Consider the following 14733-nt stretch of genomic DNA (forward strand, 5'->3'; position numbering starts at 1 on the left):
GTTTCACTGTGGTCTCGATCTTCTGACCTTGTGATCTGCCCGCCTCGGCCTCCCAAAGTGCTGGGATTACAGGCGTGAGCCACCGTGCCCGGCCGAAGTATAACTTTTTTATTTACACAGAGGGTGTGTGGAATATAATATGCCCTGACTTAGCAATTGAGAAAACTGGATAAGCCCTATAAAATACTTAAAGTCTAAAGAGATCAACGTTAATAAGTTTTGATTGAAATTGTTTCTAAACCAATGACATATTTTTCTTTATTATTAAACAGAATATAGAATGCAAGTTTATGTCATTCTTGGTGGCCCATGGTTTTAGATTATGAACATACTAATTGGACCTTAGTACAGTAATATTTACGCGAGTTGAGTTGAATGGTGGTGAGACCACTTGTGTGCAGGTTAATCTCTTTTGAGTCTCATTTTATTCACTATGCCAACCTCTTATGAACATTCTAAAGACTTGCCAAGTATTAAGCACTCAAAAGTTGCTGCTGTTGTTTATGATAACAATTACTTGGGGGAGAAAGAAATTCACTGGTGGGGACTTTAAAGAATATTTCAAACATGTAACATTTGGTATGGAAAATCTTTTACACTGAATTTGTTTTAGGGCACATTGAATACTTTACTTTCCTTTTCCTCAGCATCAACAACAGCAACTTGTGATTGGCGGTGACCGGATATTCAGTTGCACATCCCCACATCAATGCACTGCCAATGGTAAGACTCTCCAACTCCCAATGTCAGAGTGTTTATTATTCTCTTGTTTTTAGAATCTTTTGCGAAGTTTGAAAGTTTCTCACAATTTGACAAAATACATGTGTTCCCAAGCTAAGTAAGTGTTTTTTTGGTTTTTTAAAATTTTTATTCTTTTTAAATATATGTAGTTTAAGTTACTTAAAAGTAACTTTTGAATCTTTGGTAAAGGAAAAATTGCTACTTTTGAAAATTTCTCTTTACTTTACTTTTTTTTTTTTTTTCTGTTTTGAGATGGAGTTTCACTCTTGTCACCCAGACTGGAGTGCAATGGCGTGATCTCGGCTCACTGTAACCTCCGCCTCCCGGGTTAAGGAGATTGTCCTGCCTCAGCCTCCCAAGTAGCTGGGATTACAGACATGCGCCACCACGCCCAGCTAATTTTTTGTAGTTGTAGTAGGAGACAGGGTTTTACCATGTTGGCCAGGCTGGTCTCAAACCCCTGACCTCAGGTGATCCGCCCGCCTGAGCTTCCCAAAGTGCTGGGATTACAGGTGCAAGCCACCGTGTCCAGCTGAAGATTTCTGTGTTCTGTAGTTTTAAAAACATCTTAGCTACAGTCATCAGGATGAAAAATATTGTTATATCGTGATGGTCTTGTGTTTTGTCAAATGAACTATATTTTGTGAATAGTACTTTCTTGTTAAAAATGCAGCAGTGGCATTTTGCTCTTCTATTTTTGTCCATCATTTCACTAAAATAGATTGTTTTTCTGTATTGCATTTATCTTAATATTTTTTAGTTATGTGCATTTAAATGGCTAGGATTCTACTGTTGTAATTAATCATTTTAAGGAGAGTCATTCTTATCTATTTAAGAGGATTTTTAAGAAGTCTTTCACTGTAGAATATAAATGGCAATCATTTGATATAGCAGAAAGACTACCGGATTCTGTGAGAGCTGGCATTTGCTTTATTTCCTGAATATACTATGAATCTTTGACTTTTGGCAGGTACTCTTGTAAATCTTAGATGATGGAATTGGACTTAATTTCTAAGGTTTATTCTAGCTGTATGTCAAGTGCTTATCATTGTTAACTAGAAGTCAGAGTGATTCTCTCTTAAAAAATAATTTTTTACCAAAATAATATTGTTGTTTATTTTGGGGATCAATAAATAGAAGAGAAATGAATTTTTACTTTTTTAAAGAATTAAATAATAACATCTTACATTTATAAGTATTTTCTGTAGTTCATTACCAACAATTTTATTTTTACTAAATTAGGGAGGCAGAGAAACTGATTCAGGTTTATAGAATTTGGTGGGAAATGATGTATCAGTCTGAAAGAAAAACTATTAAAAGTTAAGAACCAGAGTAAGTGGGTAAGATATTTGAGAAAATATTCCCAGAAATAATTCCTATTGGAGATGGATTGTTTTCAGTATGTTGATAGGAGGAGGATTTTCTCTGTCTAAACTCTTCTGAATTCCTGTTGGGAAAAAAAGGTTGACTTCTTCCTTTCCCTGTTCTTTTCCTCTCTTTGCATCCTCCTCACCCTCCTCCCTTTCCTCTCCTCCTCTCTCCTTTTTCTTTTCTCTCACAGGGGTTGATAGGAGATGTTGAAGAAAATAACATATTCCCCACCCCCCAAGCCAAGCTTTACCTAGCACAAAGGATGACATGTTTTTTTGTTAATTTATAAAGCACTTGCTGGGGTCTTTGGGTTGCTTTGGTGACTCATTAACCACTAAATCTGCTGTTTCCCAGGGAGCACTAGAGTTTCTCATGAAAGAAATACATCCATGGTAAATCAACTTTGGTATTTGGAGTGTCTGCTCTTGACTTTTTGTTCACATGAAGTTTTTGTTCAAATGAAGTTCACATTTGAAACCTGTTATTCTTCTTTGTTGTCGGATCCTTAGTATTTGTGGCACGTCTCCCTTGGCAGTCAGACCGGTTGGGTATCTGAGATAGATCATCCCAAACATGTTTGTCAGTTTTGTTGAAAATCTCTGAAATCATTTTAATGTCATCACAGAAGTTTAAGTGTGTATGCGTGTGTGTGTATGTATATATGTACGTATGTTAGTGTGTGTGAGAGAAGAAGGAGACCAAGATTACAGCAAACTTGCTGACAGTCTAGCTAAGGACACTGAAGCCATTTCTATATATTTGGCCAGATGTGCTAGTAAATTTATAGGTATTGGTTCAAAATGGTGTGGTTTTCCCAAGACCCTCAGAAATGCGATAACATTCTGGGTTGAACCTGTGCTGTGTAGTATGTCATATTTATTTTCTCTGAAAATGCCAGAATGCTTAGTGGGATTATATACAGTTACCTGTACCACCTCCCTACCTACCCTCAACAGTATTTTTTTCTTCTAAAATTTAAAAAAGTTGATATATAGTAGTTATACTTATTTTACAGTGCATGCTTTTTGATACTTGTATAAATATAAAATGATCAAGTTAGGATAAATGGGATATCCATCTCCTCAAACATTTTTCTTTCCCTTGTTGAACATTGTTCTTGTTAAAATAATATGAGGGATTCATAACATCCTTTTTTGCCTTCACCCTTCTTTTACCTAGACACAAGTAATTTTAAATCTAATCGCACCTTACTGCCAGGTGCAGTGGCTCATGCGTGTAATACCAGCACTTTGGGGAGGCCAAGGCAGGTGGATCACTTGAGAGATCAGAAGTTCGAGACCAGCCTGGCCAACGTGGTGAAACCCCAGCTCTACTAAAAATACAAAAATTAGCCAGGCGTGGTGGTGCACACCTGTAATCTCAGCTACTTAGGAGGCTGAGGCAAGAGAATCCCTTGAACCTGGAGGCGTAGGTTGCAGTAAGCCACTGCACTCCAGTCTGGGTGACTGAGACACCATCTCAAAAAAAAAAAAAAAAAATTTTTTTTTTTTTGCACCTTAAATCATGATTTATAGCTGTTTTCCTGTATCAAATGTTTCATAACTACTTTTTTGTAATTATCTCATATTGCATTAGTAGGACCCAGTGGCCAGCAGGTGTATATTATTATTTTGACTTTTTATTTATTATTTTTTGAGACAGTCTCACCCTGTTGCCCAGGCTGAAGTGCAGTGGCTTGATCTGTGCTCACTGCAAAACCAAAACCGTATACCCATTAAACAGCACCCACCCTCTCCCACCCCCCTGCAAGTTCCCAACACCCCACTCTCTTCCCAGCCCGTCCTCTGGCAACAACCCTTTTATTTGTTTCTGAGTTTGCTGGATACCTCATATAGGTAGCACCAAATAGTATTTGTCTTTTTGAGATTGGCTGCTTTTGTTTAACATAATGATCTGTATTGTAACCTGTAACATTATTTCCTTGCTTTTTTTAAGGCAAAATGAAATTCCATCGTATGTACATACCACATTTTCTTTTTTTATATATATATATTTTTTATTTCAATCGGTTTTTGGGGAATAGGTGGATAAGTTCTTTAGTGATGATTTCTGAGATTTGGTGCACTCATCACTGGAGCAGTGTATACTGTGCCCAAAGTATAGTCTTTCATCCCTCTCCATCCCCCACCCTTTCCCCCAGTCCACAAAGTCCATTGTATATTCTTATGCCGTTGCGTCGTCTTCATTACTTAGCTCCCACTTATGAGTGAGAACATGCAATGTTATGGTTTTCATTCCTGAGTTACTTCACTTAGAATAATGGTCTCTCATTCCATCCAGGTTGCTACGAATGCCATTATTCCATTCCTTCTTATGACTGAATAGTATTCCATGGTGTATATACACATACCACAATTTCTTTATCCACTTGTTGATTGATGGGCTGTTTCCATAGTTTCATAGTTGCAAATCGTGCTGCTATAAACATGCGTGTGCAAGTATCTGTTTCGTATAATGACTTCTTTTTCTCTGGGTAGATAGCCAGTAGTGGGATTACTTGATGAAATGGTGGTTCTACTTTTAGTTCTTTAAGGAATCTCCACACTGATGTCCTTAGTGGTTGTACTAGTTTACATTCCCACCAGCAGTGTAAGTGTTCCCTTTTCACCACATCCATGCCAACGTCTATTATTTTTTCGTTTTTTGATTACAGCCATTCTTGCAAGAGTAAGGTGGCATCACATTGTGGTTTGGATTTGCATTTCTCTTATTTTTAGTGATACTGAGTATTTTTTCGTGCGTTTGTTGGTCATTTGTATTTCTTCTTTTGAGAATTGTCTATTCCTGTCCTTAGCCCACTTACTTTTTTTATGGGATTATTTGTTTTTTCTTTCTGCTTTGTTTGAGTTCCTTGTAGATTCTGGATATTAGTCCTTTGTTGGATGTATAGATTGTGGAGATTTTCTCTCACTCTGTGGGTTGTCTGTTTTCTCTGCTGATTGTTTCTTTTGCCGTGCAGAAGCTTTTTAGTTAATAATTAAGTCCCATCTTAATTTATCTTTGTTTTTGTTGCATTTGCTTTGGGGTTCTTTGTCATGAAGTTTTTGCCCAAGCTAGTGTCTAGAAGGGTTTTTTCAATGTTATCTTCTAGAATTTTTATGGGTTCAGGTGTTAGATTTAACTCTTGGATCCATCTTGAGTTGATTTTTGTATAAGGTGAGAAATGAAGATACAGTTTCCTTCTTCTTTGTGTGGCTTGCCAATTCTCCCAGCACCATTCATTGAATAGGGTGTCCTATCCCCACTTTGTATTTTTGTTTGCTTGGTCGAAAATCGTTAAGTATTGGCCAATGGAATCGTAAGTATTCCATTGGCCTATATGCCTATTTTTATACCAGTACCGTGCTGCTTTGGTGACTATGGCCTTATAGTATAGTTTGAGGTCAGGTAATGTGATGACTCCAGATTGGTTATTTTGGCTTAGTCTTGCTTTGGCTATGTGGGCTCTTCTCTGATTCCATAGGATTTTAGGACTGTTTTTTGTATTTCTGTGAAGAATGATGGCAGTATTTTGATGGGAATTGCATTGAATTTGTAGATTGCTTTTGGCAGTATGGTCATTTTCAAAATATTGATTCTACCCATCCATGAACTTGGGATGTGTTTCTATTTGTTTGTGTCATCTGTGATTCCTTTCAGCAGTGTTTTTTAATTTTCCTTGTAGAGGTCTTTCATCTCCTTGGTTAGCTATATTCCTAAGTATTTTATTTTATTTTTGCAGCTATTACAATAGCTGTAAAAGGGAGTTCTTGATTTGATTCTTCACTTGGTCACTGTTGATGTTTATATTAATTTTGTATCTTGGAACTTTGCTGAATTCATTTATCACTTCTAGGAGCTTTTTGGAGGAGTCTTTAGGGTTTTCTAGGTATACAATCATATTATCAGCAAACAGCAACAGTTTGCCTTCCTCTTTACCAATTTGGATGCCCTTGATGTCTTTCTTGTCTGATTGCTCTGGCTAGGACTTCCAGTAAGTACTGTGTTGAATAGAAGTCATACCACATTTTCTTTATCCATCCATTCATTTGTTGGTAGACATTTGGGTTGCTTCTACCTTTTGGCTATTATGAATAGTCTTGCTTTGAACATGGATGTGCAAATCTCTTTGACATCTTGATTTCAACTCTTTTTAGAACTGGAATTCTTTTTGGGATCTCAGAACAGGGATTTTTGGATCATATGGTAATTCTAGGGTTGGTTTTTTTTCCCCCCTTGAAAAAGTTCTATACTCTTTCCAGAGCAGCAGCACCATTTTACATCCCTACCAACAGTACAACAGGGTTCTACACACTGGACATTTGCTGTTTATTTGCTAGTGCCTATCCTAATGGATGTGAGGTGTTGACAATAATTTAACACTACCAACTATCTACTTAGCTTTGATTTTTCTGAACTGCTCCTGATACGTTTTTACAGAATCAACAAAACTTATACATTACGTTTGGTTACTGGGTATAGCTTATGCTTCTACTTATTTTTTCCCTTTTATTTGTCCTGTGAAATTTTCTACATTCTGTATTTTATTTATTGGATTCCTATAGTATAAGGTTAATCTTTTCCTTATATTTTATGTAAATTGGTGGTTGTAGCTAACGGCTTCATCTTTTAATTAAGATTAATCTAATCTTAATTTAGGTTTTTCTCCTTTATTATTTTGGGAGGTTGGGGTGGCAGAATATTTCACAGGTGGTGCTAAATATAGATGAAATACCTCTAATCTGAAATGCTCCAACATCTGAAATTTTTTGAGCACTAACACAGCAAAAAGGAAATACTCATTGGAGCATTTTGGATTTCACATTTTCAGATTGGGAGTGCTAAACTGTTATACTGCAGATATTTCAAAATCTGAAAAACTTGTAGTCCCAATCATTTTAGATAAAGGACACTCACTGTATGCTTGCATGAAGAAGCACCTAATGTTTGTTTTTTATTCCTGACAGTAGGCGACATTGATGATCATTCCTAAAACCATTATTTCCATGAGGGCAAAGAAAATGTTGATATTCCAGTTACATCAAGCTTTTATTGTGTGTAACATTTCTATAAAGAGAAACTTTCCCTAACAGATATTTCATTACTCTGTGGCACAGATTGCACAAAGGCATATGAAATGCATGATTCTTTCCTTTATTTACCAGTTTTCAAAGTACTGAATTGTTTCCTGGAAGCCTTTCTAGGGTTCTTGAATACCTTTCTAGGTAACAAGTGAGGATTTTTTTGAGTTATTGTGAGCTTGTGGATTTAAGCATTTGATATGTTTTATTGCACTGTAGTTTGTATTCTTATTGATGTCATTCCCTTGGCCAAAAGAGCCTTTTCAAGTTGACTTCTGAGTCTTTTTTGATGTGACTCTAGTATTCTCTCTCTGGTAGCTTCCTTGCTTTCTGACAAAACAAGATGTTGGCCAAAGCTCATCTTGTACGTGTGTCCTTCGCTGGTCCGCAGATCAGCTATGTCTCTAAGAAGTCCTGATTCCTTTTAGTGAAAAAGAATATTTATATATTTGTTATATAATATGCAATAGTTAATATGTAAACATAATAGAAAGTAATATATTAAACAAAAATAGAATATAAAAAATAGAGTACATGTACTTTATAAGTACTTTAAGTACATGTAAATATAAAAATAAACATAATATAAAATTATACATATTTTTACATTTATAAATGTATATTTAACCAGTATGAGTAGTGACTATTGTTTTCATTTTTCTTTTTTTGTCCACATCTCAGTGGGATTACAGCTAAGTATTACGTTTTAAAGTAAGTCCTCATGTGTAATCCACCCCCTGCCCACCACCAGTTTGATACATAGTTGGGTCAACTTCTCCCTTCCCTCCCCTATCTCCCCAATTCCTGCTCCCCTTCCCCTTTTTTTCTTCTCTTCCCCTCTCCCTCTTTTCTTTTTCTCTCTTTTCTTCTTTTCTTTTCAACACTGTGTCATTCAGTCACCCAGGTAGGAGTGCAGTGGTGTGATTGTCATTCACTGCAGCCCTGCCCTTCTGGGCTCAATTGATTCTCCCACCTCCGCCTCCCAAAGTAGCTGGGACCACAGGTGCATGCCACCATGCCTGGCTAATTTTTTAGTCTCACTCTGTCGCCCGGCTGGAGTGCAGTGGCGCCATTTTGGCTCACTGCAACCTCCGCCTCAATCGTTCAAGCAATTCTCCTGCCTCACCCTCCTGAGTAACTGGGACTACAGGTACATGCCACCATGCCCAGCTAATTTTTGCATTTTTAATAGAGATGGGGTTTCACCATGTTGTTCAGGATGGTCTCTATCCCCTGACCTCGTGATCTACCTGCCTCAGTCTCCCGAAGTGTTTGGATTACGGGCATGAGCTACCGTACCCAGCCAACATTTTTTTTTTTTTAAAGTAGAAACAGTGTCTCCCTGTGTTGCCCAGGCTGGTCTTGAACTCCTGGGCTCAAGCAATCCTCCTGGCCTCAACCTGCCAAAGTGCTGGGATTACAGGCCTGAGCCACTGTGCTGAAGCCAGACCAATTTGTTTCATTTTATTTTTGGTATTTAGAATTTAAAATATTTGTTTTAATTTTGTTTTATAATCCTAGGAAACATACCACTTCAAAGTGAGATACATTCTTCCTCCTTTTGTAAGTAACCAAGTTTTAAAAATCAAACTATTTTGATTTGCTCAAATGTAAACAAATACATATGTATTCTTAAATATTCTGGAGATCATTTCATAGCAGGATGTAGATATAGTCTTTATTCATTGTTTTACAGCTGCATTCTACTCTGTTACACAGATAGCTATTTCAAGAGTGGAAGTTTTTAGATAGCATGAAATGTGGGTGTCAATTTGCCAAATTCCCTTCTGTAAAGCATTATGCCATCTTATGTTCCTTCCAGCAATATACGAGGTTCCCTTTTTCCCTTTGATACATATTTGTCTTTTAATCTAATAGGTGAGAAATAGTAATTCACTATGGTTCTAATTTGCATATTTTCATTTATTTTATAGTTGTTTGCTAGTTTATTTTGGAACTGTTTGCATATCTTTTTCTTTGAACTGTTCCAAAGATAGATTCTTATTTTGCAGAAAAGTCTTCCAGCTGTACTGATCAATCCCCTGAGCCCTTCTATTTCCTCTTGTTCTGATTGTATAGTCATCCCACAACTTCTAAAAATTAATTTGGTTTAACAACAGGACTCTTCCACAAAGAATGGATTGATGCTGAGCAGTTCTTGTAGGTTTGATTCCTGAGGAACCAGACCCTTGATTATAACCCTTTGTTGGAAAGGTGGATCTAGAAAGTTCCTGTGGGGAAGCCAGAAAGGGAAAAGGAGGCTGATACCGAGTGCCTGAAAGACTAATATTTTTGTGCAATTAGACTCAAATCATGTGGCAGCCTTGGGGGACAGTGTAGAACATGTCTGTTTTTCCACCCAAGGGGCATGGAACCTGGGTTACTTTATCAACTAACCCCCATTCCTTAGTCGGGGAATTAGGCTTTGAAGGGGGCAGGGCAGCAGCTCCTGACCTGCTGTTTGGCCCCAGGGTGCTTTGCAGTAAAAAACGACCCAGCTGCTCCGGAAAATTGAGTGATGAGGGAATGTGGGCTGGACCTTGCCGGCCTCTTCTGCACCAATGAATATTCTAGTCTACTGGCAGTTACATTTCTCAGTGTAATTAGTAAATCACCTCTTTCACTCATAAACTGCCCTGCTGTATTTTGTTAACATCTCTTATCTCAGAACTTGATTATTCTTAACTGAAAGAAGTTATGACTTGCCAGACTGAAGACAAGACCTCAAGGAGTTGTGACCCTACCAACAGGTTGCTGCCAGGGAAGAGTGTGGTGCATAGCGAGGAGTCAATGATTATTACCTACTTATAAATGTAGCGCCCGTAAAGTAATTTGTTCTATTTACTGTAGGAAAGTTTATTGTTACTATTTTCATTTTTAATCTTTTACCATCATGATTCAGAAGTGGCATTATTAAATGTGAAGAAAGAAAGACATTGTCACGTGATATCGTGTGACCCATTTTCATTTCGTTGAGAATGTATGCCTGTCATTAAAGGCTGAAATAACTGAGCCTAAAATGGAAGCCGTGAAAGACTGTGGTATCACGTGAAAGGCAGAGAAAGCTTGGATTTTTACATGGATTTAATCTTTATACAGGTTGAGCATTGATTATCCTAAACACTTGAGACCATAGTATTTCAGATTTCATATTTACTTGGATTTCGGAATATTTGCATAGCTGTAATGAGATATCTTGGGGATAGGATCCAAGTCTAAACACAAAGTTCATTTATGTTTCATATACTCCTTATATATATAGCCTGAGGGCAATTTTATACAGTATTTTAAATAATTTTGTGTATGAACCAGAATTTTGACTGTGACTTGTCGTATGAGATCAAGTATGGAATCTTCTGCTTGTGGCGTTATATCACTGCTCCAAAAATTGCAGATATTGAAACATTCTGGATTTTGGATTTTTGGATTGGGGTGCTCAATTTATATTAACTGTAATATAGTGAATTAGTTCACTATTATGGTGAATTAGTATTTTTATTTTACAACATTTTTCATGTTTCAAATAATTTTGCTGTCCTTTCTATAAATTCTCAGTGTAGGCACTATTCAACCAGGGATAAAATACTAACTCTCTTATCTCAAGAAACACAGAGTAGTGTGAGAGCAAGGGCATACACCCACAATAGAGGGATAGATGTTTAACACGGTAATGTTAAAACAAAAGGTGTCCTATCACTGAATATTATCTGGCTTACTTTTAAGTTTCCTAATTTTCTTCGGCTGTACTGTATTAAATTTGGTCTTACTAGATATTCACTTCGTGGTTGGACAGCATGGTCCAATATAACCATAAAATTGGAAGCTGAAGGCCATTTCTTATTTCAATGGTGTATTGAAGCCATTTGAAGACTTCCCCCCTTCCCATTCTTTTTTCTTTTCATTCATCCATCCATCCAGTGGATAATATTGTACGATTTAAACAAAAATTTTTGCTTGAGAGACAAATGAACATACTAAAGTTAGTTTGTAAAGGACAGGAACTTCTAGTTTTATACAGGTTCTGTTGGTTTGCTTCTTCAACTTCTGTCCTTTTTCTTAAGCGAGTTAATTTTGGTTATATCTTTTCATTTTAATCCTGGTTCATAGGAACAGATATCCTTCCCCATGCCTATTTTCTCTCTTTTCCTGTGATTTACTAGCACCCATAGGGAGGGTCTTTAAAACAAAAAGGTTGGAATGCTAAAGTTCGTCCTTCACAATCCTCTATATATTAGGCATTCATTTCCTGTCAGGTGTTTATTTGGATCATTTTTTATTGCAACCTGATATTTTTTAAAAAGTGACTTAGAGCCTAAGGGCTTGTGATTATAGAACAGATAACATAGAGGTACTTTAAACGTGTAAGAGAAAAATGCCCAAAACCGTTTTGATTAGTTTAATTTTTTTTTTTTTAAGTAAATGAATAAGTGAAAATCCCAAAATGGAAGGGTTAGTATAGTTGACCCTTGAACAACACAGGTGTGGACTATGTGGGTTCACTTTTACTCGATTTTTAAAAAATAAAAATTAGATCTAGTATGCCTGCCTGTCCCTCCACCTCTTCTACCTCTCTCACCCCTCAGACAGCAAAACCAACTTCTCCTCAGCCTTGTGAAGAGGATGAGGACCTTCAGGATGATTCACTTCCATTTAATGAATGGTAAATATATTTTCCTTACGATTTTTAAAATAACCTTTTCTCTAACTTCTTTTGTTGTAAGAATACAATATCTACTACCTACAACATGTAAGATGTGTGTGTTTTTGTTATTATTAAGGCTTCTGGTCATAACTAGGTTGTTAGTAGTTAGGTTTTTGGGAGGTCAGAAGTTATATGTGGATTTTTGATTGGCTGGGTTGACACCCTTAACTCCTGCTTTGTACAAGGGTCAACTGTATACATTCTGTCATAGAGAGGTAGTTATCTTAAATATTGCTGTAACCATATAAAGTTGTTAATATCTGTTTTATTGGTGAGAAATCCATTATTTTTCTTAAAAACAATTGTGTCTTCTAATTATAGTAGAGAGATGAAAATTTATTTCAGAAAACAGACTTCCATTGCTCCAACCCCATGCCATGTAACAGGGCAGACACTTTCATTACGACCTGAACATACAGCTTGTGTATGTATGTATGTAAGACAGACTACCCATATTAAGACACTTTGGCCCTTGTTTGCTATTGGCTCCGCTCCCCCACCATTTCACTTCTGTATTCAGACTTATCCAGTATGGTAACCACTGGAAATACGTAGCTGTTGAACACTTGGAAATATGACTAGTCAGAATTGAGATGTGCTGTAAATGTAAAATGCATGCTGGATTTTGAAGACTTAATTTTTTTTAAAGTAAAATATCTCAATTTTAAAATATTGATTAGAAGAAATTATAATATTCCAGATATATTGGGTTGCATAAAATAATATTATTAGAATAAATTCTGCCTGTTTCTTAACTTTTTCATGTGGCTACTAGATAATTTAAAACTTACGTGTGGGGACTTGGCCAGTGCTAATATCTGGGGAGACTGGAATGACTTCTTGAGGGTTCCTAAAATTAGATATTGGGACTATGTTACAAAGCTAAGTAAGTTCTATTGAGTTTAATCCTTATATTACAAATGAACAACTAATGTTTAGAGAAGTGATTCCATTACGGAACCAAGACTTGAACCGTATCTCCTTATTTGCACTCCAGCATTCTTTTAAATTTTGTGTAACACAGATTGTATAGAGGTGAATCATGAGAGTTTTCAGTGGACCTCAGGCACCCATAGAATAATAGGGTTGAAAGCATCTTGATGATGACAGGTCTCTAGATTTTTTTCATTACTTTTCGGAGCTAAAGGCATTTGTTATTTTGGGAAAATTTTCTTTTATTAAAACTTAGAATTTTATTATCATCTATGTTGTAATCTCTTACTCAGGAAGATAAAATTTTTGCTATCATTTTTCTATACTTCCTATTGTCTTAGAATTTTTTCCCATATTTTTTCAATCGTAAAGTTTCCATTTGGTTCTTTTTTATAGTGTCTACTTCTGAGAACTTGTCTTTCCTGTCCCTTCATGGACATCTTTGGGAATTCTGACACCTGGCTCATCTCAGGATTAATATCTGTTATTTTCTTTTCCTTTGAGAATGATCAGATTTTCTTCATCTGTACCATTCCTAGAGAATGTTGTTTTTAAATGAAAGCAGGCAATTAACATCGATAGGCTCAGACTCCCAAATTCTGTGGCACCCGTGGGCAGTGGTTCAAACGTCGGTTCAGTTTTCAAAGTCTTTGCTAAGCTACTTTGAGTCTACTTGCTGAATGAGCCTCTGAGGAGTTAGTATGGAACCTGAAGGTGATTTGTGCCTTCAGTTCTCAAGACCTTTGTAGTGCTTCTTTAGGTATGTTCCACATGCACATCTTGGGATGAATTTGGAACTTGTGTTGGTTCATAGGAAGAATTACAAGATCCACTTCTCCAGTTCTCTCTTAGGGATTTTTTCTTATGCTCTTCAGTTCCTGGAGGCCTCATTTCTGGTTTAGTTTGGCTTTTTTGATTGAAAGAAACTGGCTCAATCTAGCTGGTAAGCGTTGCGGGGAACACCAAAAAAGTAGGCCAATTACAGCGTTGAACAAGTGTGCTCAGAAGAATAGTAGAGAGTTATAATTCCACAAATGGAGTAGGGGCACCTATGGAACAAATCCTCCCGCAAATAGTAACTACAATCTCTGGACAACATATGAAAAACAAACATTACGAGGACACCCTAGAACAAACCTGAAACAAGTAGAAGCCAGACTGGATTAGAGTCTTATGAGAATGGCGTTGGAGTTTCCTGTTATTGACAGATCTTTGCCTGGGGACAAGTTCCCTTTGGCAGAGGAACAAGAGAATTGTTCAGCACTAATGCTGCACCGCAGAGTAATGGAGTCCAGCACAGGGAAGGAGGAAATCCAGGAAGAAAATAATAGAGGTGGAGTACCAAATTTGGTTTATATCCTCTGCTAAAATATGGACTTGACCCCTAAACTGGAAACCGTTCAGATGTCTATAAACTAAGAAAATGGATTATCAAGTTGCTGTATGTGTACAATGGAATACTACTAAGCAATAGGAAGGAACCAAGGCGTTAATGTCTGCAGCAACTTGGATTAATCTCTAAAACATTATGCTGACTGAATGTAGTCTTACACAAAACAAGCCATCATATGTGATTCCATATATATGATGTCCTAAAACCATACAGACCTCATCTATTGTGTATGTGGGGTAGGGCAGGCAAAACGAAGTTATGAAAGGGAAAATGAAGAGGTTGGCAGGTGGTAGGAATGAGTGGTGAGGAAAGGGATTAAGTGGGGAAGTGCATGTGGCAGCTTTCTAAGGTGTTGGCAATGTTCTGTGTTCCAGCAGGGATTTACGTTACTCAGGTACATAACATTTGTCAAAACTTACTGAATGATATAGCCAGTATACATCCATTGTATTTTGTGTAAGTCTTTTCTTCTTTTCCCTTCCCTTCCCTTCCCTTCCCTTCCCTTCCCTTCC

General features: G+C 36.9%; 1 protein-coding gene across 3 annotated transcripts in view; it reads left to right on the forward strand.

Annotated features, from left to right (window-relative positions):
- The window catches only part of TBL1XR1 (transducin (beta)-like 1 X-linked receptor 1), a 189124-nt gene that overhangs the window by 102162 nt on the left and 72229 nt on the right, over window positions 1-14733 (forward strand). For 2 of the 3 annotated variants that reach the window (XM_011944134.1, XM_011944135.1), the window contains exon 2: window positions 648-723. The gene's annotated coding sequence lies outside the window, so the exon portion shown is untranslated. Of the gene's footprint in view, window positions 1-635; window positions 724-14733 lie in introns of those variants that run through there. The other variant, XM_011944133.1, reaches the window with a different exon arrangement.

The sequence above is a fragment of the Colobus angolensis genome, unplaced genomic scaffold (genome assembly GCF_000951035.1).
Source record: "Colobus angolensis palliatus isolate OR3802 unplaced genomic scaffold, Cang.pa_1.0 Scaffold228, whole genome shotgun sequence".
In the NCBI taxonomy this organism is placed as follows: domain Eukaryota; kingdom Metazoa; phylum Chordata; class Mammalia; order Primates; family Cercopithecidae; genus Colobus; species Colobus angolensis.